Here is a 6835-nt window from a genome sequence, read left to right as displayed (position 1 = left end):
AAAGGAAGAAAACCTGATATTTCTTATTTTCATCAGTTTGGATGTACGTGTTACATCTTAAATAACAAAGTCCATCTAAAGAAATTTGATGCTAGAGGTTATAAGGGTATTTTTATAGGATACTCTGAACGCTCAAAAGCATACAGACTGTATATTTCTGAAACACACACTGTGGAAGAAAGTATGCATGTCAAATTTGATGACAAAGAGCCTGACCAAGTGTCAGAGCTTGTGGAAGGTTTGTCTAGATTTCAGGTATCAGAGGATCAATATTCAGATATTCCAAACTACTCAGAACATCCATTCTCTGAAGAACCTCTGAATATAACAGTTCCTACAGACTCTGAACAACAAAGAACTGAAGCAACTGCTGAACCTGATATTGATGAGTCTGAAGATGATGAGCCCCCAAGAAATACCTTCAAATACAAATCATCACATCCAGAGGAACTGATCTTAGGCAACAAGGATAGTCCAAGGAAGACAAGATCTCAACTAAGAAATGAGGAATCTTTAGTTGGTTTTATCTCAATGATGGAACCTTCAAAGATTGATGAAGCTCTGAAAGATGATGCTTGGATTGTAGCAATGCAAGAAGAGCTGAATCAATTTCAAAGGAATGATGTATGGACTCTAGTGCCTAAACCTTCACACAAGAACATTATTGGAACAAAATGGGTATTCAGAAACAAGCTGAATGAACAAGGTGAAGTGGTAAGAAACAAGGCTAGATTGGTTGCACAAGGTTATAGTCAACAAGAGGGGATTGACTATACTGAAACCTTTGCACCAGTTGCTAGACTTGAAGCAATCAGGTTACTTCTATCTTATGCTGTTAATCATGGAATAACCTTGTATCAGATGGATGTTAAAAGTGCCTTCTTAAATGGTTTCATTTCTGAAGAAGTGTATGTTAAGCAACCTCCTGGTTTTGAAGATGTCTCAAACCCAGAACATGTTTTTAAATTGAAGAAATCACTGTATGGTCTGAAACAAGCTCCAAGAGCTTGGTATGATAGACTCAGTAATTTCCTTCTTGAAAAGGGTTTTGAAAAAGGAAAGGTTGACTGCACACTCTTTAGAAAAACAACTAAAGAAGACATTTTAATCATTCAAATTTATGTTGATGATATTATTTTTGGTTCAACTAATGCTTCCTTGTGCAAGAATTTTTCTAAGATAATGCAGGATGAATTTGAAATGAGCATGATGGGAGAATTGAAATTCTTTCTTGGAATTCAAATCAATCAGAAGAAGGAAGGAACTTATGTTCATCAATCAAAATATACCAAGGAACTTCTGAAGAAGTTCAATCTAGATGACTGCAAGATAATGAACACTCCTATGCACTCAACTACCAACATGAGCAAGTCAGATGATGAAGGAAAAGTAGATCAAAAGGTCTACAGAGGTATGATTGGTTCCTTACTCTATCTGACAGCCTCTAGACCAGATATTTTATTCAGTGTATGCTTATGTGCAAGATTCCAGTCAGATCCTAGAGAATCTCATCTTACAGCTGTAAAGAGAATCTTTAGATATCTGAAGGGAACAACTAATCTTGGACTTCTCTATAAGAAATCCAATGATTATGTGCTAAATGGATTCTGTGATGCTGACTATGCTGGAGATAAAATTGAAAGAAAATCCACAAGTGGCAATTGTCAATTTGTTGGTGAAAACCTTATCTCCTGGGCTAGTAAGAGACAAACTACTATAGCTTTGTCTACAGCAGAAGCAGAATACATTTCAGCAGCTAAGTGTTGTACACAACTACTCTGGTTAAAATATCAGTTAGAAGATTATCAGGTAAGCAGCAACAATATTCCTTTATATTGTGATAATACTGCAGCCATTCATTTATCTAAAAATCCTATTCTACACTCTAGAGCCAAACATATTGAAATTAAACACCATTTTATCAGAGATTATGTTCAGAGAGGCATTATAGATATTAAGTTTGTTGATACTGAAAATCAATGGGCTGACATATTTACTAAAGCCTTACCTGTTGAAAGATTTGATTTTATTAAGAAACATCTGAACATGTTTTCAATCTCTGAATGAAAATTTTTTTTTTGGCAATTAAAGTGTAAGAAGTTAAGTATATCAGAACTTATGATTCAGATCATCTGAAACACAAGCTCTGAAGTACCTAACTCTGATAGAGAATTTTAAATAACTCAGAGGCTCTGAACTATTTAAGTGGGAAACGTTTAGTATTCACTGCTGAACAGTTGTCCATTAAAATAGCAGTTACCGAGTAAATTTCTGCACGTGGTCTACGTGTGTCAGGTAGTGGGTGGTTAATGATGACTTTTGGTATTCAACTTTCTGTCAATTAGCGTAACTTCCCAAATTTGCTATTTTCGTGTTAACTGTGTGCATTTAAATAAAACTTACACAATACACTTGCACACTTCTCACTTTCACAACCTACACTTTCATATTCTCTCTAAACCTCCAACACACCTTCTTTCTCTCTCGTTAGTTTTCCAAACCCTACCCTAATCTCCAACAATGGCCGGACCTTCGTCATCTTCTTCAACAAAGATTCCACCGTTTATGTTCAAGAATCTTCAGATTGTTGGGAACGAGATGGAGTTTCCAGAATCTGAACTCACGTTTCTGTCTGAGAAGATTGTGGATTTTGATAGTCTTTCTGCAAACGGCTTTGAAGTTAAGCAGCACTTTACATCACAAAAATGGGATAAGTACTTCGACATGCTTAACGGTCCTATCTACCCAGACTTGCTTAAGAAATTTTGGATGAAAGCAAGAGTGTTTGATAAACATGAAGCAAAGAAGGAAGAGATTGCTGCTATTGAGAGGAATCCTAGTCTGAAGGGTAAAACTAGGAAGGAAATGGGCTTGTTGGAATTTACAGGTGTTCAGATTAGGTCTAACATCTGTGGGATGAATATGGCTTTCTCACCAATTCATTTCAATGCTCTCCTTGGTCTACCTAACTCTGGGATAGAGTTAGATGCTTTTGAAAAGGATACCAGATATAGAGATGATCTTCTGCATCTCATCTGCACTGACTTCAAGCTGAAAGGGAAAGTCAAAGGATTGACTGACGAGTGCAGAGTTTTGTTCAAGATAATCCTTGCTTCTATCAGTCCAAGAGTTGGAGGGACTGATACAATCTCCTGGACGCATCGTCATTTGTTATATTTCCTTCTGACAAGGAAGAGAGTTAATCTTGGAGATTATTTTTTTGAACGGATTTGTGAAGCAATTTTTGCAAGTAAGTCTCAGAGGAAAACTACTATAGTTTATCCCAGGTTGTTGTCAGATCTTCTATATCAAGGTCACGTGATTCAGAACCTGCAGAAGTTCCACCCAGAACTAGTTCAGAAGAAGTTTTATCCAGAGATTCTGAATGCTAGTTTTCTATCCAAGATGCGTTTGATTGCATCTAAGCCTGTTGCTCCTCCTAAAGAATTGTCTGTTAGGCTTGAAAATGGTCTGTACGTTGAAGGCTACCCTGTTATTTCTGAAGCTGATGCTGAGCATGTAATTCAGGACTATTTGGAAGTGCTCAGACAAGAAGGATTTGTTGTTTGATAGGAGTATGGTTCCAAAGGCTCCTGCAAACCAGTATAATCCTTCTAGGAAAGCAAAAGCGAAAGGCTGAAGCTCAAGATGATCTACCTAAGCCAGATCTTTTGGCTCAAAAGAAAGTTAAAGTTGAACGATCTATGGCTGAGCAAAGGACTAAGAGAAAACATGAAGAATCTGCTACCAAGGCTACTGAAGAAGCTTTAAAAGAGCCTGCTGTTGTTGAGGTATCCAGCTCATCTGAAGAATCTGAGTCAGAAGATGAGACTGAATCTGATGAAGAGACTCTGGCTGAACGTTTGAGGAAAAGACCTGCTCCTACTCCTAAAGGTAAAGGTAAGTCTACTCAGTACGTCTTTCATGAAAATGAGATTGGATTAGGTTACACCAAACCTCTCAAAACTGTTTTACCAACCTCTGATATTCCAACCTCTGACAACCCTTTGTCTGAACTAGAGAAACATCTTAGTCCAGATCCTCTGAATAACCAAACCTTCACCCAGAAACCTTCATCACCTCCAAAACCTAAATCACCTCACCCGCAACCACAACAACTATCACCTGACATTCCACCATCTGAACCTCAACCAGATATTCCAAATGCTGAATCAACCTCTCCCATCAAACAACCCTCTCCACAAATATCTCCTGAACCAACCCTTGAACCAACAGCTGAACATAAAACTCCTGAACCATCTCCTGAACACATTTACCCTGAATCAACTTCTGACATCTCATCATCTGAACCAACCCCTGAACCCCATCCTAACCCAAGTGCTGAACATGCTTCTCCTGAGCGTATTCACACTTGTGCTCCCAAGCCTTCAGAGGCAGAAGTTGTCATTATTGACAATCCTGCTAATGAATCAACCAATCTCTCTACCATTCCCAATCCTTCACCCTCATCATCCAACCCTTTTTGTAATCTATCCACTCAGTTTCATGATGACTTGGTTAGATTATCTTTGCTAAAGGACAGGTTTCTAGTTTGTCCTTCTGATGTGGATTTGGAAGTTTCAAGCATTAAGGCAAGGATTTGCAATGCTTTGGATGGTGCTGCTGAGGAAATTAAGGCTGTGGTTGGAAGAAGAGACTTGGATGTGATAAGCTTCATGAGGGAAAGTCTGGCTAGGGCTGAATTGAAAAGGTTAACGCCTTTCAATCATGACGAACATGAGCGTGCTAAGCTTGCCGCTATATCTGCTGCTGTGAGGCGTCTGTCTGCATTCAAGGATTGCTGGGTTGATTCTACTCTTTTGCAACGTCTTGAGGATCAACGGATTGAGAATGAACGACTGGAAGAAGCTGCTGCTAGAGTTGCCGAGTTGGCAAATGAGCTACATAATGAGGATGCCACAGAAGAGGATGTACTGAATGTGCTGAACCAGGATGATGTCCTGATGATTGATTACCCAGAGGAAGGTGAACCCTCTGATAAAGGCAAGGCACCCTTGGTTGAAGAACAAGCGCCTTTGATTCAAGATCAAGCTCCTGTTGTTGGTAATCAGTTGCAGATCTTTCAAGAAGCTCTGAGGGAGCAGCAAGAAGGATTGGAAAGGCAAAGGACAGCTCACCTCAACTTGGAATCCAAAGTGGATGGTCTGGTTTCCAACGTGGGATCTCTGAATGACAAATTCGACCAGCTCTTAGCCTTTCTTAAGAAACCCTAGGATTCTATGCACTTGTTTTGAGCTTTCTTTTTATTTTCTTGTTTATCTTCTGAACACTTTTTCTGGTTTATCTATTTCAAGTTGTTTTGTTTATGTTTTGCTTGATTACTTATTTCATGTTCACTTGATATTTATATTTTCTTGATAAATAAGAACATAAGAACACAAGATGCTTTTTAAAACGAAATTTTTTTTATTAATGCTCCAACAATGTTGAGTGCATTGGTAAAAAGAAAAAGAAAAAGACAACCTAATCCTAATCAGATGGATAAAACTCAGAAGAAATCTCTGATTTCTCCTCAGCATCATCTGATGAAATTTCTATGGGATCCGGGTTTTGCTCTTGTTCTTTTTCTTCTTGTTCTTCTTCTGGAACATAGCTAGCCAAAAACTCAACATAGTCAGCATCATCTTCATTCTCTTCAGCTTCAGAGTCTGATGAGATGATTATTATCTCCGCATCTTGTGGTTTCTTGTTTGTCTTTTTTATTTTTCTCCTCGTCTTCCGCGTTTTTCGTCTTCTTTCTTTCTCTTAAACTCTGCGATGCGTAAACTAAATCTTTTCATTCTTCCTAATCTCTCTTGTTTCACTTGTTTATTCTTGTTTTTACTTGAAGAAGGCATGTTAACTCGTTCACCTTTTTATAAACCTTTGAGCGCGTTGGTTTTCGTTTTTAAAATTAATTCACCTTTGTAACAACCACTCTCTTTCTTTGACTGTCTTGGTTATATAACTTTGTTTTACTTTTTGATAATGACAAAAGGGGGAGTAGTTACGCATTAATTGATAAGTGATAAGTTCAAAACTGAAACCACGTTTTTATGCTTTTATCTCGCTTTTATCCGTTAAGTTAAAAGTTGTTACTTTTAAAGTTGTTTTACGTATTTCAAGGTGGAGACTAAGTTAGTTGAAACTGAAATAAATTTCATGAGTAAGGATAAGTTAAGAGTGCAATTTTAACTTAGCCTTATGAGACTTAGGGGGAGAGCTTGCAAACCTCTCACTCTGAAGAAAGATATGAAACTTGTTTTATTTCAAATTATCTTAATCTTATAATATCATGGATAAAACATAAAGCTCAGACTTTATGGAGTATCAATCTTAGGGGGAGCTTGCAAACCTCATAAACCTAAGAGAAACATGATAAGTTAATTTAACAACAATTGTCAATTAATACTGATGTTTGTCATCATCAAAAAGGGGGAGATTGTTGGAACAAAATTGATTTAAAAATGTTTGCCCCTAAATCTATAAAGGTTTTGATGATAACAAAGTATTAATTAACAATTGGAAGGACTAAAAATTTATTTTAAGTGCGCAGATATAAGCATCATATAAGCTCTGAGTGAAGTTCAGAGGATGTGAATTCAGAAGTTCACAAGCGCTCAGAAGATGTTGGACTTCAGAAGTTACAACATTCAGAGGATGAAGTCTTCAGAACTTCTTGACTGACTACTAAGCTTCATCAAAGTCTGAAGATCTCTTTGAAAGCTGTGAAGATTCTCTTTGTTAGTCAACTCTTCTACCGATGAAGAAAAGGACCCTTCAAGCCTGATCAGTTCAGCTACCCTCAGTTTGTCTGTTCTCTTTTGAGAACGTG

The sequence above is a fragment of the Trifolium pratense genome, linkage group LG7 (genome assembly GCF_020283565.1).
Source record: "Trifolium pratense cultivar HEN17-A07 linkage group LG7, ARS_RC_1.1, whole genome shotgun sequence".
NCBI classification, from domain to species: Eukaryota; Viridiplantae; Streptophyta; class Magnoliopsida; order Fabales; family Fabaceae; genus Trifolium; species Trifolium pratense.
This window is presented reverse-complemented; position numbering follows the sequence as displayed.